The 21,396-nt window shown below is 41.4% G+C and overlaps 1 non-coding gene and 1 pseudogene across 1 annotated transcript; both read left to right on the top strand.

Annotated features, from left to right (window-relative positions):
- Window positions 1-11,519: 11,519 nt before the first annotated feature.
- LOC133707638 (small nucleolar RNA R71) lies at window positions 11,520-11,626 on the top strand. The gene has a single exon (XR_009845247.1). It is a non-coding gene; the product is annotated as a small nucleolar RNA R71 (small nucleolar RNA).
- Window positions 11,627-19,083: 7,457 nt separating this feature from the next.
- Window positions 19,084-19,438, top strand: LOC133746464 (probable cytochrome c oxidase subunit 5C-1; annotated as a pseudogene).
- Window positions 19,439-21,396: the final 1,958 nt, after the last annotated feature.

Below are 21,396 nucleotides of genomic sequence, written 5' to 3'. Positions count from 1 at the left end.
CCCTCTGTCAACGTGCTTCGGTCCTAGTCTCCTCAGGAGCCGACGGTAGTGCCGCGACCACAACGGTTACAGAACCAGCCAAGCAAGGGTAACGCCCTAGCAACCCAGCCAAGCTAAAGTCACGCTTTAGCAAGTTCTCTCTACTTCCCAGTGGTTCTCGCTCTGCTCGATCTACAACATCGAGTATCGATTGTGATTTTCAAGAAACTTCAGCAAAGTCCTCACCACGAGGCATAAAGAATCCCACGACGAGGTTGGTGCTCTCCTCGTCTACAATCGCTTGATAGAAGTCAGGTCAAGGGACACCCCCGACGACCGCACCCGAACGGTGCTGGCACGCCCGCGCAGAAAAGAGACTGTTGACCAGCTGCAACAAAACTGGAGCCAAACATTTTGGCACGCCCAGTGGGACTACATCAGAAGTTTTTCTCTTGAAGCACATTCAACCACCGGGCTTCAAAACAAACATTTTGGCACGCCCAGTGGGACTACACTAGTGTCTCTTTGTGTTCGCCATCATTGGGATGCCAGAGGAAATTACCATCATCCGAGATGTCATCTGAACAAGGAGGAAATCAGCCGCCCGCTAACGAGGACGCGCGAGTTCCCACCATCCAGCCTAATGAGGTTGGAGGAGCGTCCGATACTGCTGAAAAGGTTGACAACGAGGTGCGAACCACTGACTCCGCGACTGCTCTCTTCCAAGAGAACGCGGCCATGGAAGAGCGACTTGCTGCCTTCGAAAAGAATCTTACAGACCAGTTTGAAGAGATAAGAAAGGAAGATGCAGCAAACCGGGTAGCGGAGCGGCGGAGGATGGACGAGCTGTCAGCTTCGTTTCAAGCTATCGACGTCTGGGTGGATCAGTACCACGCGACGATCGACAAGAACTTTAAAGAGCTCGTGTTGATGATGAATAATCATGCCGCCCAGAGTAAGCGCCTTTCTGCTGACGTCGCAAACTCGACCAAACCAAACTCGACCAAACAGGTGCAGTCTGACTTGGCAGTTATTCGCAATGACGGGTCTAACCTTTCGACCCAGGTCGCCACGCATCAAGGCGAATTGGAAAAGCAGGAACCTGCACGCAGGGAAGTTGTTTCTGAGATTGAATTGCCTATAGGTGGCGATCAATCTAAAGCCCTCACTGGTGAGTCACAACCTTACACAGAGGCTGTGCATGGAGAAGATGTTCCACAAGATTGTTCTTCTGACAATACAGTTGTCTCTGAACAAATATCTGATTTCTCCACTGATCAAGCCAAATACGTGGCTACTAATCAGATGCATGGGGGCCAAGATATGACCCATGATCATCCCTTTGATCAAGAGAAGTTGGCGACAAAGCCGATCTTGGGACACTGACTTGATGCATAAACTCTTCGCAAGCGTACGAATCGTGTCAAGTAAGGGAAGTATTTGGACCTTAGTTTATCGTACCTCGGGGATTAGGTGTTGGACCTAACCAAGATAATTGGGGGTAGGATACTAAAAGCACACAAGAAAAATAAAAAGTAAAATAAAAACTATAAACAATCAAGGCACCAAGCCTTGGCAATGCTCGGCTTAGCTCACACCAAGCCTATTCAAAGCCACTAACTTGTAGCCTCAAGATGGTTATACACAAATGAGTCGATGAATTTAATATTTGAGAGTTGATTTGAACTTAACAAAAAGTAATAAAATGCAAAGCAATTAATAAAAATGCAAGGAAATTAAACTAGAAAAGTGTGAACAATATAATGAGAATGTCGGGTGCTAGGGAGGTTCCTTCACCCAAATCTCATGTGTCGGAAGCTAATCTAATGTAGATGCAAATTTCCTATTTTGGCGGTAGTCGTATCCAAGGCGGTTCAAGGCTCAAGGACCGAAATTCTCTTTCATGGTATTCCTACTCCGGTTCAAGGGTCGTAGGAACTCACTTGACATGAACTAGAGCCGGTTCAAGGGTCTCTAATTCACATCAAGAGGCCTAAAGATCAAAAAATTAGACTACTAAGCGACCCGCCCGCGCATTCACGCAACGGGTGTAAATCACCATGCTTATAACCCCTCGAATACGAAATTGAAGGTTTCTAGCTTAGGAATTAGAGGGGGTCAAGCCTCTAACTCCATCCTAGACATGCACAAAATACACACCCTAGAGTTGACTAGGCTCCTAGACATGCATTTTAACCCAATAAAAATAGATATAAGCATCCATCATATGAAAATTGCATCATTACATTAAAATAAGCATCTTTTACACAAGATTTGGGCTAGGGCACACAACCCTAGCCCCCAACAACAAATCTACTCACTACCCATCATTAAACAAACATCAATATACATAATTCAAAGAGAAAAGAGTGAAGAAAAGTAGAGAGTAACAAGAACAAGCCACAAATTGCTATAGAGCAATTATGGCTAGCCTTGATTTATGGCTCCCACTTTTACCCAAATTTGATGTTTATGAAGCTCTTGATGCTTGGGCTCCTCTTTGAATCTTGTGGAATTGATGAAGTTTTGTGGTGGAATAGTGAAGAAAATATAGAAAATGGGTTGGAGGTGGGTGGTTCGGTGTTAGAGAGAAGAATGAAGGCTGAAATGGGTGCGGGCGAAAATTGGGTTGAGAGATAGAGGGTCTGATGGGATTGTTTCTGGTGTTAAGGTGAGAGAGAATAGCCTCTTCGGCTACTGTAGGAATGTATATATATATCTATATTAGGTCATGGTTTGTGTAAGCCGAGAGAGAGAATAGAATAAGGATGGCAGAAGGCATGTGGCTGGGAGAGAAATGAGATAAGAGAAGGGATAGGTGGCAGTGTGTGATTGGTTAGAAGAAAAGGATTTTTTTTTATTTTTCTTTCTCTCTTTGCTTAGCTAGCTGCACAGCACGTGCATGATTGAAGGATGATGGCTGACTTTGATTGATTAAGAGCAAGTTCACCCGTTGGGTCACCGGGTCACCTACTATTCACTGCTTTTTAGTGTATATTTTCATTCTCTGGGTCACGAAATACACTGTGCTCGTGACCCAGGGCACGAAATACACTGTGCAGGTCACCATGGTGACCCAGAACACTGTACCGGGTGACCCAGGGCACGAAATACACTGTGCTCGTGACCCAGGGCACAAAATTAACACTAAAAAGTAGTGAATAGTGGGTGACCTGGTGACCCAACGGGTGAACTTGCCCTAATCAAAGGTTTGATTAATTAATCAAATAATTGATTAACTAAAACCAATTTTCTTCTTCTTCTTTTCTATTTTTCTTTCCTCCATTTTCTTCCATTTTCTTCTCTTCTTCTTTTGCTTTTTCCCCGAACTCAAACCAATGATTTTTTTTTCTTCTTCACATATTTGCTTGCATCGACCCGTTGACCATTGTTGACTTTTCGTCCGTTAGTCGATAATTTCAATTAGCTCCAATTTTCGCCTCATTTTCTCACAATTTCCGTAACTCCGCTTATTCTCTACAAAATAAATAAAAGTGGATTAATTACATAATAATTGACTTAAGGATTAACTTAATTCATGTGTTTTGAATGTAATTACGTGCATATAAATGCATGTAATCACACCCCCACACTTGAACTTTGCTTGTCCTCAAGCAAACTAAATGAAATATAATCCGAAAATTTACCAACTCAAACATAAGTAAAATGCGGTATTAGCCTTTCCAACCATAACCCTCGGAGAACTAATTATGTAGATAATCATGAGGTCGACAAAGCATAACATAGGAATTATGAATTTGTAAGGCAATTAAGATGCACATGTGAGAAATGCTCAAGTATATGCATGTGTTGACCACGTGTCAAATCAATCCACCACAATCAAATAGGCATATAGAAGACCCGATATAACCCACTAAACTCACAAAAGTTCACTAAATATTGCCGCTCAAGTGTTTAGGGGTTACATGTATTTCACTCAAAAGCAATTTCACAACATGCGCCGCCATATGCTTGCTCTTCGATCTCATCTCCGCTGGGTAGCTCACAACATTCAAGATTAAGAGGTCTTTTATTTGGTTGTAATGGGGCTAAGGGCAAGTGGCTAATAGAAATGAAGGATAAGGAAATACAAAGTCCATGTAAGCCGGTGAAGCAACTCTCTCTTGTAGAGATATATGACTTTTGTTTTCGAACGCTAACTCACTTACTCTAAACCCAATGTACAACCCACACTAAACTATATACAATACTTTACTTTCTTTCTATTTTTGGATTTTCTTCTATTTGACTTTTTTTTTCTTTTTTTTTTTCACCCTTTTTCTTTTCGATCACTTTTTTCTTTTTCTATTTTTTTTTCTTTTGAACCTTTTTTTTTTTTTTTTTTTTTTTTTTTGAAACTATCTTTTCTATACAAAAATCACTCACACCCACACTTATTTTTTTGTAACCTCGCACTTTTGACTTTTTCTTTCTTTTGAAGCACTCAAACATAAAGTCATTCTCTCGAATCGCTTCACCAACTACCATGGAAGGGTAGGATAAAAGTGTTTAGGCTAGGTAGGGATTTGTGGTGCGAATGAACAAAAAGGCTAACAATATATATAGGCTCAAAGTGGCAATCTAGTGGTAAATATCTTTGGGCACATGCTTCTTTGGCCATGGTGGTATATAGTCCTAATGCCTCCATCCTTTCTATCACATCGCAAGCTAAAAGTAGCCTCGAGAGGTCTCAAGCAAGTTCTAGATACGCAATGTCATGAAATTGTACACACATGAAGAAAAAGTGAATGAACAATGCATACACTATATTAGGCTCAAAAGCTCACAAATAAGGCATGCAAGTTAATCGAATAATCTATATGCTTTTCTAACTATGATGAACGAACCTAACCATAGGCTATGTGCACACATATAGTCAAGCATAGATCACATATGCACTCAATTACAAAACAAATTCATAGTCCTAGATCATGCTTAATTTATCCACAATCATAACAAGTTAAGTCCATGGCTCGTCATTGGGGTTGGAAAAGGCATTAACCACTAAATTCTAATTACAAAAAGTTAATCTAAATTTTTTTTTTTTTTTTTTTTTTTTTCATAGGCGTCCGAGCCCTCACCCCCACACTTAAAACCAACATTGTCCTCAATGTTGTAAAGTGAGCTCGAAAGCTAAATCCGTGTCGGAGTTAGGCATGAGAGTGAAGTCCGGGCGAAAGCACAAAAATTAACTATGAAAATAAAAATCTAAATGATGAGTAAAGTTACGAAAAACCCCCTTTGTCGACCCTCCATTGCTCACGACCCTTGGAGACGACTAATATGAGACACCAACCTCAAGGCACAAGGCCTTGACTTCCTTAACATATGCTCCATAATAGCTCTAGGTGCTCATGAAAGATCGACTCCATTGAGAAATACATAGTGTCCAAAGAGCAATGTGTCACAAGTAGCCCATCAAGAAATAAGGACAAGGGTCCTCCATCAAGCTCGTGGTCTTCATCCCATCAACTCACAACCCAAAATCATCCTCCATAACCTCCACACAAGAATTGTAGCTCAAAATATCTCCTTATTTTCCACACTCCAAGCACCTCCCAACCTCCCAAAAAGATGGCTAAATAGCCTTATTGATGCAAAATGAACAATAAAAAACATCACAAGTAATGCTAGGGTTGCCTCCCTAGCGAGCGCTTTGTTTAAGGACTTCATTGCCGGTCCATACGTCAAGAGTGAGTCAAGGGACATCTTGGAGGGTGATCTCCTCCTCTTGAGTATCAAACGTGGTGTCCAAGTAGGGTTTCAATCGATGCCCATTTACCTTGAAGGGTTCCCCACCATGAAGATTCTTGATTGTGATAGCACCATGAGGGAAAACTTCAACTACCTCAAAAGGTCCGTTCCACCTAGATCTCAACTTTCCGGAAAATAACTTGAGCCTAGAATTGTATAGGAGAACCTTTTGCTTGGGAAGAAATGTCTTCTTCACCAATTTCCGATCATGTATCACCTTGGTCTTCTCCTTAAACAATTTGGCACTTTCATATGCCTCTTCCCGGATCTCCTCCAACTCACAAAGATCAAGCTTCCGCTTCTCACCACTTGCTTCCAAGTCAAAATTCAAAAATTTAATAGCCCACATAGCTTTGTGCTCAAGCTCGACCGGAAGGTGACAATTCTTTCCATAGCACAAGCGGAAAGGAGACATGCCAATAGGGGTCTTATATGCGGTCCGGTAGGCCCATAAAGCATCATCAAGTTTAATGGCCCAATCCTTTCTAGAAGAGTTGACCGTCTTTTCTAAAATCCTCTTAATCTCCCTATTTGACACCTCTACTTGACCGGAAGTTTGAGGGTGGTAAGGTGTGGCAACCTTATGCTTGACCCCATATTTCCTCAACAAAGCATCAAAAGTCCGGTTGATAAAATGTGTACCACCATCACTAATAATAATCCTAGGAGTCCCGAATCGAGAGAAAATGTGCTCTTTCAAGAACTTGGTGACTACCTTAGAATCATTCTTCCTTGTGGCCTTAGCTTCAACCCACTTCGAAACATAATCAACCGCGACTATGATATACTCATTCCCATGAGATTTTGGAAACGGTCCCATAAAGTCTATGCCCCAACAATCAAAAATCTCAACCTCCATAATGTTAGTGAGAGGCATTTGGTCCTTGGAGGATATATTCCTGGTCCTCTGGCATCTATCACATTGAAGCACAAAAGAATGACAATCTCGAAATAAAGTAGGCCAAAAGAAACCGGACTGAAGGATCTTAAAAGCTGTCCTCCTTCCACCAAAATGACCTCCACACAAAGATGAGTGACACAATGAAATGATCTCTGGGGCCTCCCATTGAGGAATACATCGTCTAATCACCTGGTCTTTACCCACTTTCCACAGGTAGGGGTCATCCCAAATATATGATCGAGCATCTCTAAGAAACTTCTTTCTGGCCTGTGCATCATAGTTATCTGGAATGAAAGTACAATTGCTAGCCCGATAGTTCACAAAGTCTACAAACCAAGGCATCTCAGTGTCAACACGGAATAAGTACTCATCGGGAAAATGCTCAATCAATGGTATGTCAGAAGAGTCTCCGCCATGCTCAAGTCTAGATAAATGATCTGCAACAAGGTTTTCTCTACCCGGCTTATCCTTAATCTCTATATCAAACTCCTGGAGCAATAACACCCAACGAATCAAACGGGGTTTGGCATCCTTCTTGCTCAACAAATATCTCAATGCCGCATGATCCGTGTGAACAATCACCTTACTCCCAAGAAGATAACTCCGAAACTTCTCCAATGCAAAAATAATAGCAAGAAGCTCCTTCTCAGTCGTAGTGTAATGAACTTGAGCATCATTCAAAGTCCGGGAAGCATAATATATCACATGGAGTGCTCGCTCAATCCTTTGACCCAAAACAGCCCCCATAGCAAAATCTGAAGCATCGCACATCAATTCAAATGGTCTAGTCCAATCAGGTGCAATCATGATCGGTGCGTGAGTCAACTTCTCCTTAAGTAGCTCAAAAGCCTGTAAACACTCCGAAGTGAACTCAAATGGCACATCCTTGCCTAGCAAGTCACACAATGGCTTGGTGATCTTAGAGAAATCTGGAATAAAGCGTCTATAAAAGCCAGCATGCCCAAGAAAACTCCTAACTCCTTTAACATTCTTCGGTGGTGGTAAACTAGAAATCAACTCAATCTTTGCCTTATCCACCTCAATGCCACGTGATGATACTACATGCCCTAACACAATACCCTCATCCACCATAAAGTGGCACTTTTCCCAATTGAGAACCAAATTGGTCTCCTCACACCGTTTTAGAACAAGGGTCAAGTGTCGAAGACAATCATCAAAAGTATCTCCATGAATCGAGAAATCATCCATAAAAATCTCCATAAAGCGCTCAGTCATGTCATGGAACAACGCCATCATACACCTCTGAAAAGTAGCAGGTGCATTGCAAAGTCCAAAAGGCATCCTCCTATATGCAAAAGTACCAAACGGGCATGTGAAAGTAGTCTTCTCTTGGTCTTCCTTAGCAATAGCAATCTGATTATACCCCGAATATCCATCAAGGAAACAATAATGGCTATGACCTGCTAATCTCTCCAACATGTGATCAATGAAAGGTAGTGGAAAATGATCCTTCCTTGTTGCTCCATTAAGCTTTCTATAATCAATACAAACCCTCCATCCATTCTGAACTCGTTGTGGCACATCCTCACCTTTCTCATTCTTCACTACTGTAATTCCTCCCTTTTTGGGGACAACCTGAACTGGTGAAACCCATGGCGAATCAGAAATCGGGAAAATAACTCCAACATCTAGAAGCTTAATAATCTCCTTCTTCACTACCTCCATCATAGGCGGATTCAACCTCCTCTGAGCCTCCCGTGTAGGCTTACACCCCTCCTCCAAGTAAATGTGATGCTGACACTTAGATGGACTAATGCCTTTGATATCGGCAATGGTCCAACCAATAGCTCTCTTATGCTCACGTAACACCCTCAGAAGCTTATCTTCCTCAACTTTACTCAACTTCGACGAGATAATAACCGGTAATGTGCTCTCCTCCCCTAGAAATGCATATCTCAAAGTCGAAGGTAAAGTCTTCAGCTCCAAATCTGGTGGGGTCTCATATGAAGGAATAGGTGGTGTAGTAGAAGGTGGCAAAGGTAAGGCTGGTGGAACACGTCTAGGCAAATATGGTGTCAATGCCTCTAAGTGTGCAATAGCCTCAACATGCTCCTTACTCTCAAATTCGGTTCCACCTTGAGCAATACAAGTCTCCATGTAATCTTCCGATGAATGCTCAATAAAGTTCTTCCCAACAATATCATCCATAACATCAATCTGGAAGCACTCATCGAGATGATATAATGGGCTCCTCGTAGCATCAAAAATCCGAAATCCAATGGTAGTGTCAAATACTGTCATGGTGAGTAAACCCTTCTTAACATCAATCTTGACCCCGGCAGTCGCCATAAATGCTCTACCAAAAATGATAGGTAACTCATCATCATCATCCTCATAAGGAGGGTCCATGTCAAGTACAACAAAATCGGTCGGCACATAAATCTCATCTACCTTGACAAGAACATCCTCCACCACTCCACGAGGGTACTTGATATTCCTATCCGCCATCTTAAGCTTAATCTTTAGAGGCTTGATCGACTCCAATGACAAAGTCTTGTACACATCATAGGGCATAAGGTTAATACTAGCCCCCAAATCTAATAATGCTCGATCAAAGCTTCGTGACCCAATGGTACAAGGAATAGTAAAAGAACCGGGGTCACTAAGCTTAGGAGGCAACCTCCTTTGAAGAACGGCCGACACATGCTCACTCAAATACACATCTTCATTCTCCACAAACTTCCTCTTATTAGTGCACATGTCCTTCAAGCATTTTGCATAGGCCGGAACTTGCTTGATGGCATCAAGTAATGGGATATTAATGTTAACGGACTTGAATAGCTCAATGAACTCTTGCTTTTGTATCTCCCTCCGCTTCTTTTGATCTTGAGCCCTCTTAACTTGAGGATACGGAAGTCTAGGCTCCGATGGAGTCAAATCAAGAGGTGGAGAAAAAGTGAGACTCCCCCTTGAACCCCTAAGGGTGGTAACCGTCCCACTAGGGTTCTTAGCCCTCAAGGCCTCGCCTAGTGTAGAATGGACCGGTCCATTCCTATCCCTAGAATCCAAAGGTAAATGAGAATAGTCTTCCTCCTTATTACTTCCCCCTTGTTGTAGATCCCGATGCTCACTAGATGACGAAATAGGAGGTGAACCATTAGAACTCAAATCCGAAGATGTAGTCCGACTAGTATAGTGATCCCTAGAGGTGTTTTTGGCCAAGCTAGGATCCGTAGCCTTCACGGCCTCACCTTGCTTAGTAGGGCCAAAACCTTCCTCATCCCTAGAACTCAATCTTGAAGACGAACCATGTGTATCAATAGAAGTAGATGAAGTAGCTTCCGCCTTATTCCTCCCCCCTTGATGAAGATCCCTAGGTGATGATAAAAGAGTAGTGGGGCCAAAATGCACATGCTTAGGCGGTGCGGATGAAGGATTAGATGCTTGAGACTCTGAAGATGTGGAATGAGATAAAGAGGTCTTCCTTCCTTGTGCACCTCCGGGAAGTACATTTTCTTCCTCCCCGGCTTCCTTATCCACCCCCTTATTTCTTCTTTTTGTATACAAAGTCACATCACCCACTCCAATTCCCGGGGGTACATTTTCTTCCCCCCGGTTCCCATCCTCCTTTGAAATAAAAGTATGATGCATATGCACATTATCATTAGCAACATGACCAAGAGGTACATTTTCTTCCCCCTTGGCTCCATATGAATGCAACAAATTATCATCATCACTATTAATGCAATCCTCTACTAACACATGATCATCATCATTAGAATATGAGAGTGAAGAATGGGGATCATGTATAGGAGTGGGAACATATGTATCATAAGAATGTGATATGGGAGAAGTGGGAGCATACATATCATCATACACATTAAAATGGGAGTTGGAAGGTGTAGGCATGCGTACCTTATTGTCATAAATTCTCCCACTTCGAAGTGTAGTAATAGCCTTAGCTTGCTCATGTCTCGGATTTGGATCCGGTTGTGTAGGTAATGCACCTTGTGGGCGTGCCCCAAGCTCTCTAGCTAATTGACCCATTTGAACTTCTAACTTTCCCACACTTTGAGCAAGAGAACTTTGACTTTGTGTAAGAACCGAAATATTTTGCTCCGTCTTCATTTGAGATTTGGTCAATGCGATTAGTAACTCTTCCATATGGTTCTTTGTTGGCTCTTGAGTGGTATTAGGCACCCCTTGAAGAACTTGCCTATTTTGGAATCCGGGAGGTGCATTTTGTGCATGAGAACCATAAGAACCTCCATGAGAAGTACCAAATGAAGACCTTTGGCCATGAGAACCAATAAATGAAGAATTTGGTCCTTGTTGCCCTCCATAAGAATAAACACCACCTTGTTGTGCACTAGAAGATCCTCCACTATCTCTCCATGAGAAGTTTGGGTGATTTCTCCACCCCGGATTATAAGTACTTGAATAGGGATCATTCCTTGGTCGGTTTGGAAAACTACCAACCGCTTTAGCATGCTCATCAACAAAATCCGGATAGCTAGAGGCAAAATGACACTCACTAGTAGCATGTGTAGGCGACTCACAAAGTAGACATAATGATGAAGGCATAGAGGCGGCCTTTACATGATGTGTAGGTGCACCATGCTCTTGAGCTTGAAGAAGTAGATCAAGCTTCCTCTCAAGCTTTCTATAATCCGCACTAGAGCTCTCTTGAGCAACCCGTGTCTCATGAGTGCTCTTGGTGTCATAATATGGATCTTTCCTCAATCTCTCCCTTCTAGAGTCATGATCATCCCATTGTCTCGATTGTCGACCCAAGTGCTCAAGTATATCCCATGCCTCGGTTTGACCATGGCTATGAAGTGAACCTTGCGCGGCAACATCAACCCTCCTCCTCTCATGTGGTAACAAACCACCATAGAAGCCGTCAATCATCATTGACTTAGTCAAACCATGATGGGGACATGCATTGCAAATATCCTTGTACCTATCCCATGCCTCCCAAAATGTCTCATGATCGCGTTGAGCAAAGAGTAAGAGCTCATGCCTCATGCTAGTGGTCTTGTGTGGTGGGTAGTAAGCATCCAAGAAAGTGTCTGTCAACTCATCCCATGATCGTATACTCCTTGGTTGTAGCTTCAAAAACCATCCCTTGGCATCATCTCTAAGTGAGAAAGGAAACAACCGCATCTTGAACTCACCTTCCGGAAGTCCACCCTTTGACATAGTGCTCAAAGTCTTGCATATGGTTGATGGCCTTCTCGGATGGCATCCCACGGAAAATAGGCAAGATGCTCAATTGTTGTGGCTTGATCTCAAAGTCCACATCTCTTTCCGGAAGTACTAAGCATGATGCCGTATTGGTCATGGAAGGTCTAGAGAACTCCCGAATAGGTCTCTCCGCCATCTCTCTAACCGGTGATCTAATCGGACTCGGTGAGGGATCTCTTGGAGGTACTCTTGGCCTTGGAGGTGTTCGTGAACGATTCCTTGGCCTTTGTCTAGGAAGTCTTTGAAAAGTGCGACCACTTCTCAAATTGATAGGTAGTAACGTGTTGTTCATACACCTATAAGGAAACACTAGAACAATAAGCACCTCAATAATCAAATAAACACAAAATATTCACCAAGTTTACCAATCACAAAATTTGACAATTAATTAGAGGGTGAGAAAAAAAGGAGACTTAACAAGTAGTGAAAAATAGAATTAGATACTAAACAACTAAACAAGGAAACAAGAAATAAAAATGAAAATAAAAGTATGCTAAAAGTGACCCTAAATGCCAATTACCAAGGGATTAAGATCCGAAGACCCTAATCCCCGGCAACGGCGCCATTGACTTGATGCATAAACTCTTCGCAAGCGTACGAATCGTGTCAAGTAAGGGAAGTATTTGGACCTTAGTTTATCGTACCTCGGGGATTAGGTGTTGGACCTAACCAAGATAATTGGGGGTAGGATACTAAAAGCACACAAGAAAAATAAAAAGTAAAATAAAAACTATAAACAATCAAGGCACCAAGCCTTGGCAATGCTCGGCTTAGCTCACACCAAGCCTATTCAAAGCCACTAACTTGTAGCCTCAAGATGGTTATACACAAATGAGTCGATGGATTTAATATTTGAGAGTTGATTTGAACTTAACAAAAAGTAATAAAATGCAAAGCAATTAATAAAAATGCAAGGAAATTAAACTAGAAAAGTGTGAACAATATAATGAGAATGTCGGGTGCTAGGGAGGTTCCTTCACCCAAATCTCATGTGTCGGAAGCTAATCTAATGTAGATGCAAATTTCCTATTTTGGCGGTAGTCGTATCCAAGGCGGTTCAAGGCTCAAGGACCGAAATTCTCTTTCATGGTATTCCTACTCCGGTTCAAGGGTCGTAGGAACTCACTTGACATGAACTAGAGCCGGTTCAAGGGTCTCTAATTCACATCAAGAGGCCTAAAGATCAAAGAATTAGACTACTAAGCGACCCGCCCGCGCATTCACGCAACGGGTGTAAATCACCATGCTTATAACCCCTCGAATACGAAATTGAAGGTTTCTAGCTTAGGAATTAGAGGGGGTCAAGCCTCTAACTCCATCCTAGACATGCACAAAATACACACCCTAGAGTTGACTAGGCTCCTAGACATGCATTTTAACCCAATAAAAATAGATATAAGCATCCATCATATGAAAATTGCATCATTACATTAAAATAAGCATCTTTTACACAAGATTTGGGCTAGGGCACACAACCCTAGCCCCCAACAACAAATCTACTCACTACCCATCATTAAACAAACATCAATATACATAATTCAAAGAGAAAAGAGTGAAGAAAAGTAGAGAGTAACAAGAACAAGCCACAAATTGCTATAGAGCAATTATGGCTAGCCTTGATTTATGGCTCCCACTTTTACTCAAATTTGATGTTTATGAAGCTCTTGATGCTTGGGCTCCTCTTTGAATCTTGTGGAATTGATGAAGTTTTGTGGTGGAATAGTGAAGAAAATATAGAAAATGGGTTGGAGGTGGGTGGTTCGGTGTTAGAGAGAAGAATGAAGGCTGAAATGGGTGCGGGCGAAAATTGGGTTGAGAGATAGAGGGTCTGATGGGATTGTTTCTGGTGTTAAGGTGAGAGAGAATAGCCTCTTCGGCTACTGTAGGAATGTATATATATATCTATATTAGGTCATGGTTTGTGTAAGCCGAGAGAGAGAATAGAATAAGGATGGCAGAAGGCATGTGGCTGGGAGAGAAATGAGATAAGAGAAGGGATAGGTGGCAGTGTGTGATTGGTTAGAAGAAAAGGATTTTTTTTTATTTTTCTTTCTCTCTTTGCTTAGCTAGCTGCACAGCACGTGCATGATTGAAGGATGATGGCTGACTTTGATTGATTAATCAAAGGTTTGATTAATTAATCAAATAATTGATTAACTAAAACCAATTTTCTTCTTCTTCTTTTCTATTTTTCTTTCCTCCATTTTCTTCCATTTTCTTCTCTTCTTCTTTTGCTTTTTCCCCGAACTCAAACCAATGATTTTTTTTTCTTCTTCACATATTTGCTTGCATCGACCCGTTGACCATTGTTGACTTTTCGTCCGTTAGTCGATAATTTCAATTAGCTCCAATTTTCGCCTCATTTTCTCACAATTTCCGTAACTCCGCTTATTCTCTACAAAATAAATAAAAGTGGATTAATTACATAATAATTGACTTAAGGATTAACTTAATTCATGTGTTTTGAATGTAATTACGTGCATATAAATGCATGTAATCAGACACCGTCATCTCCAAAATTACAATTGAAGATCATGCTTCGTCAACCAACAAAGATACTTGGGGGGCAATATTACTCCTCCTACGAGCCAAATTTCTTCCAAGTTTTTAACGCGAAGTATCCTTGTTCTTTTTCTACAAGCTCTCACAGGAGGGATTTTTACCCTACAAATTTTGATACATCGGAGCTTGGAGTGAAGCATAGATGGCCTCCCCCGTGATCTTGTAAAGGCGGCAAATGGTGGAAACACACCACTATTAAGAAGTTGAGGTTGGTAAGGGGTTGTGAATCATAACGGAATAGGTGAAGTCTCTTTTGTTAATATTGGCCTAAACTCCTTATTGGTGCCTAGTTCAGGTCCCTTAAGGTTAAGGGCGGCTTTTATTAACACTTGTTGATCTGTCTTCACACTTATGACATTTCTCATCCTAGTAAGTATAGCCTATGTGAAATGGTGTCTAGAAAGGGGACAACGTTCATGACAGGTTCTTGAATCCAGAAGTGCGTGCAAATGGGCCTAAACCACTATGTGGGAGTAGCTCATGCCAAAATGGATTCTGCCTCTTTTGTTCGCCCTCCCCCACCTGGCCATTTCAGTAAGGTTGCCCAAAGGATTTGAAAGAAAATTTGTGTTTAGGCGACTATACTTGGGCCGCATGTCTAAACCTTGATTCACATCCCTAAAACCTAAACCCTAAAAAAAATAATAAAAAAAAATAAAAAAAAAAAATAAAAAAAAATTTACATTAGTGCAATTCAAAAATTACTGAGGAGTCGAAACACTGAGGGATTAATTTATTAGCCAGTTTCTTCGCATAAGACATGGGGGGCAATTCTAGTGTTCCTACACTCGCAAAGCCCATTCATGAAGGCCTGTTTTTGAGGCCCATTCTCTGACACGGGCCAGGTTGCGGCCCATTTCTTCAGAAGCAGCTAAAGGTTCATCGAGTTGGGCTTCTTCTGCAGCAGTCGCATTCCCAACAGAGAGTTACTATGGCGAAGTTACCACCAAGGAAGAGAAGGATCCTCATTCACAATCAAAAGCAGTCTCCTTCGCATGGGGGCACGCTAAAGTTCTGATCTTCTACAACCCGCCCAAGTTTCGCAAATTCACTGCATACCAGACATCAGATACATGGGGGCAATAAAGTTGGCAAAGTAAGCGTCAGTTCATGACAAAGGCAATTCAGATTTTGGCATTCAAGCTTTATGGCCTATTTAGAGGCCTATATGGAATCAGTCAAGTAATTTCAATCAAGCCAATAAAAGTGACTTTTGGAGCGACAACATTATAAGTGCAGTGCTGATTCAAGACCTCTTCAGTCAAGACGAAGACCTTTGACTTCGAGGTCTGGGGGGCAATGTTTGGACCCAAAATGAGCATTTTGGCCTGACAAGGCGTGTCTTAGAAAAATTGAGCCAAAGTCAGTGGCTCAAGCTATATATTGTCGACAAGTTCGAAATATACTATTTAGAGGCTAAATAAAGCCTACTATGGAAGATTATGCGAGCTGCAAGAAAAGGAAATGATGGAAGCTTGGAAATGAAAAGTCAACTTTAGCACATTTCCCTACTTCGGCTAGGAGAAACCGAGCTAAACAAGGAAGGAGGGGCGGCAGACTAATCAAATGAAATCCAAATGAGCTAAAACTTTCCAGATTAATTCTAGATATCCCAAGGATCATTTCTTATGAAGAGTTCCAGAGCTAGATATGAGTGGAAAGCCTTCAAAAAATCAGCCCAATCTTCTGCAAGAGCAAAACTGGAAAGCTGGACCTGTAAGAGGTCCAGCAGCGTTTCCGGCCCAACCATTATACCAAAAGCTCTGAAATTTTAACAGGATGATCTACACTCATAGTGGAACATTTCGTATGAAGAAGTCATGGTCAAAATCTGAATGCTTGGTGGAGATATAGCTGGAGCAAAATTGGTGCAGTAAGTGCTTAAACCTAACATTCCATTAGTGTTTAAGTGCTTAAACCTAACATTCCATAAACTCATAAGTGCTCCATAATCTCATAAGTGCTCCATCATGATCCCATTAAGTGCTCCATTATGATTTGTTTAAATGCCAAATAGTGTTGCTTGGAAGCCTATATATAGAGGCAAAAACAACAACACCATTCATCAAAACATCTCTAAGATGATCTAAGTTCTCTCTAGAGCAACCTCTCTAAGAGCAACTCCTTTCCTTCTCTTTCTCTTATCGGTGATCACACTCGAAGTCCTAGTCTCCTCAGGAGCCGACTATCAGTGCCACCAAACCCTCTGTCAACGTACTTCGGTCCTAGTCTCCTCGGGAGCCGATTGTAGTACCACGACCAAAAACAACACAATTCATCAAAACATCTCTAAGATGATCTAAGTTCTCTCTAGAGCAACCTCTCTAAGAGCAACTCCTCTCCTTCTCTTTCTCTTATCGGTGATCACACTCTAAGTCCTAGTCTCCTCAAAAGCCGACTTTCAGTGCCACCAAACCCTCTGTCAACGTGCTTCGGTCCTAGTCTCCTCGGGAGCCGACGGTAGTGCCACGACCACAACGGTTACAGAACCAGCCAAGCAAGGGTAACGCCCTAGCAACCCAGCCAAGCTAAAGTCACGCTTTAGCAAGTTCTCTCTACTTCCCAGTGGTTTTCACTCTGCTCGATCTACAACATCGAGTATCGATTGTGATCAAGAAAAAACTGCAGTAAAGTCCTCACCACGAGGCACAAAGAATCCCGCGACGAGGTTGGTGCTCTCCTCGTCTACAATCGCTGAATAGAAGTCAGGTCAAGGGACACCCCCAACGACCGCACCCGAACGGTGCTGGCACGCCCGCGCAGAAAAGAGACTGTTGACCAGCTGCAACAAAACTGGAGCCAAACACCAATATCGTCAAATATCCTCGATATATAAGATATTTAAGATATATTTCGATAAAATGAAGAAACATCTATAAAATATGACGAAAGAAACAAAAAATAAAAAAGTTACTCAATTATTTACAGAGAAACACATATTAGGGAATATTGAGGTTATGTAGGGCTGTAAAATTTTAAGAACAGTTTCTAGTCTGGAAATGGTCTGCTAGAGAGGCAGAGCAACGTGTTTGGAAAAAATGCCTCGAGGTGAAACCCTCAAAGCGGATTTGGGTGAAGCGAAATCCCCTCAAGGCAAATCCAAGTGAGGAGAAATCTCCTCAAGGCAAATTTAGGTGAGAAGTAATTCACTAAAAGTGAATATGGGTGAGGAGTAATCCTCTCAAGGCGAATCTGGGTGAGGAGAAATCCCCTCGAATGAAATCTAGGTGAGGAGTAATCCTCTTAAAGAGAATACGGGTGAGGAGAAATCCCCTCAAGACGAATCTGGATGACTATCATGTTCATTACTAAAATTCGTACTATATAAGTCATATGTCTTGGTCTAATTATTAAGTTAGTTAATCAAATTCTTCACCATTCTGAATTTTTTTTTTTTTTTTTTTGAAATGAGGGCTTGGTGCGGCTACCCTCCAGCTTTGATTAATGAAACTGCCGAATACAAGGGGGGGGGGGACATTGAGCCTAAACCCCTTATTACAATAAGCATCTAGAGCACGTTCTAAAATAATATCAGAAAACTCTACAGAATACATGTATTCTAACAAGCACCAATTAGCAAAGAGTGCACTATTGGCTACTCCATTTGCTTTGACATAGCGGTGACATAACGGAAAGATAACTCGATATGTAACCCGAGTACAACGTAGCATAATTTCCATAAGCACAGCTTTCCTACTATGTTGCCGCCGGAGGATAGATCCGACGACACTTAGTTTCACCCTGCCACTAGGCAGTAGCGACCATTTGACTAAGTAAGGAACTCACCACCATTCTGAATTTTTATACGGTTAAGATATATATATATTTTTGGTGATAAAAGTTTTTTTTTTTTTTTTATACGAAAAAGACTATAAATTAAAGTTGGAAGTCCCTAGGGCATCCAAAGTTAACATAGTCAAACAGTAAGGCTCTTGAGGCCTCGGATGGAACCCTATTGGTCCAAGTAGATCCTGTTACAACATTGTGACTTACATTAGCAATGACATCAGCCACAAAGTTTGCTTCTCTAAAGATATGATTGAAACTAATGGAATTAGAGCTAGTGGCAATGGTATGAATATCTTGAATAATTTTAGTAATCTCCAAGGTGGATGACGCCTGTTTGCTGCATCTATGACCAATTTAGAGTCTCCTTCCACTTCAATTGATGTGTAGCCTTGGTTTCGTGCACACATAATAAGCCATCTCTCAATGCGATGGCCTCCGCCAAAGCAACTTCAGTTAAACGGTTAAACCTGCATTTTTGGCAGCTGCTATAAGTTTTGGTGATAAAATGTTAGGAACTTAAGATTACACGTACCAAACAGCTGTAGACTATATGTACGTTTGTCGAATGTATGAGTTTCTTTGCTATTGATGGTTGTAACTTTCCCCTGTTTTCAAAACAGAGGACTATGTTGATGAACTTGAATCAAGTTTGCTTGATCAGAACTAATGACAGCAAGTTATTGGAGAATAGCTCTGGAGAAAAAGGGCCGTTAGAAGAGGACAAATTTGTCTCTAATTAGGTCGGTCAGTCCAAATTCTTCACCATTCCATTAATCTTGAAATAACTGGTGTTACATGGATACATAAAAGTATAAGGCTAAGATAAACACATATCTACCCTTCTACAGCTGCTATATGAACGTATGTTTTTCTTTTTTATGTATGTAGAACGTATGTGTTTTTGTGCATGTAGCTAGAACCTATGTGTTTTGGCATACGAGTATAATGTCCGACTGTTCTTTTGTAGTCAGTGACATGAGCTGTTTTCAATTTTTTTTGCAACACATCCAGATCATCCTTGAAAAAGAAAAAGAGCTGTTTTTCAAGTGAAATGGCTGGTCACAAGATTGCTCATGCCACATTGAAAGGACCAAACATTGTTAAGGAGAAAACCATCGGGCTGGTGCTTGGTTTGGCTACTGGAGGCCTTTGGAAAATGCATCACTGGAATGAGCAGAGGAAATTAAGGACATTTTTTATAACTTGCTGGAGAAAGATGAAATCAGTGTTGTGGCCGAAGAATAGATCTTCCGAGTTGTTTCTCTTTTTTGGTAAATAAACGAGTATATTAAAACAAAGAGGGGAGGGCAAAGCCCAGTACAACCAAAGCCAGAGGCAAACACTTACAAAACAAAGGGAAACAAGCCATCCAAAAAGAAAGCAAAACAAACCAAAAAAGGAAGCAAAGCAAGGACAAAAGCTAAGTAGTAGCTAAGTTCCACTTTTCAGCAATGGTTCTATTAGTACTTGTGGACTTAAACTTGATTGAAATGAGCCTACATCTAATCGTGGTGATAATATGCTTGAAAACCACAAAGCGAACACATCTTTCACTCCTAAAGATGCGATTATTTCTCTCTTTCCAGATGAAGTAAACAGAAACCGAAAGGCCAAGCTTCTTGATGGTAGAAGAGAGAGATTTACCGCCCCACCGAGAAGAAGCCCATTCAACAAATAAAGGCCATGGAGGGTTCAACCAAGGAACACCACAAGAACAAAGAACTTTCTTCCAAATATATCGAGAGAAAGAGCAGGTAAAGAAAAGATGATTGATATTCTCAGGAAACAAACCACAAAGAGGGCAGAGAGGATTGATTTGAGGAGAATAAACAATGACTCTATCAAGAGTAGCAAGCTTACCATGAACAGCCAACCAAAGGATAAAGCTAGCTCTAGGGATATTATTGTTAAACCAAATAAGCTTAGCCCAGTCAACAGAGGGATAATGATACCGAAAGTGCTCCAACGCTGAAGCTGTAGAGAATTTTCCAGTTGTAGAGGGGTAACCACATAATGGAGTCCTTGCAGCTAGAATTGGGATAAAGGTCTTCTAGATTGTTTACAACTTCAAGAATGGCAGAACTGTTCAAAAGAGGCCAGCACCAAGACACACCCATTACAAAAGAGCTAACCAAGGCATTGGAAGGAATACCAGAGTTAATAATAGCATCAGGCCCCAATCTGGGAAGCAAGGGGCCTAAAGAGTGCCAATGATCATGCCAAAAATAAGTAGACTTGCCATCGCCAATATTATGCTTAATAAGAGGACGAATATGATCTCTAATCTTCAACAACTTCCTCCAATTCCACGAACAAACTTGGGGGGTCGACACAGTCCAGAAGCTATTATCTCTCAAGAAATTAACTTTGATCCAAGAAGCCCAAAGACTAGTATCATCAGTAAGAAGAATCCAAATATGCCTAGCCATAAGAGCCATGTTCCAAATGTGAAGACTTTTGATTCCCAAGCCTCCCTCACTTGTAGGTGTACAAACAACCTCCCATGCCACTTTAGAAGAATAGTGGCCGACACTACTTCCAGACCACAAAAAGCATCTTAATTTCTGCTCAATTGAGTTAAGAATCGTTTTAGGCAAAAAAAGATGAGAAGCCCAAAACACTTGCAAACTACAAAGAACAGACTTTACAAGTTGGAGACGACCAGCATAAGAGAGGAGCTTATTCTCCCAACTTTGGATCCTTGAAACCACACGCTCCACTAATGGCGAACAATCACTTAAGCAAAGTTTAGTGGTGATAAGAGGAATACCGAGATACTTGAAAGGAGTGGTACCCATTGGAAAGCCAAAACAGTTTCTAATCAGGGAAGCTTCATCAGAGTGAACACCAGAGAGATAAGTATTGCTCTTATTTGCATTAGCAGTTAATCCCGAGAAACCATAGAAAGAATTTAAACTCTCTTTTAACACCCGAGCAGACTGAAAATCACCACCATGCCACAAAATAAAAAGAGGTCGTCAGCAAAGGCTAAATGAGAAAGCTTGGTTGATTCACATCTCCAGTGGTACCTAAAAGCAGAATGAGCTTCAATTTTGTGATGTAAGAGCCGAGAAAGAACCTCCATAGCAATAACAAAAAGGTAAAGAGAGTGGGTCTCCTTGTCTCAAACCACGATTACTAGGGAAGAAACCAGCAAGCTCACCATTAGTGGAAACAGAGAACATGATTTTGTTATATGATTT

This window comes from Rosa rugosa, chromosome 4 (assembly GCF_958449725.1).
Source record: "Rosa rugosa chromosome 4, drRosRugo1.1, whole genome shotgun sequence".
NCBI classification, from domain to species: domain Eukaryota; kingdom Viridiplantae; phylum Streptophyta; class Magnoliopsida; order Rosales; family Rosaceae; genus Rosa; species Rosa rugosa.
Note: the sequence above shows the minus strand (reverse complement) of the source record. Positions and strands in the feature narration are given on the sequence as shown.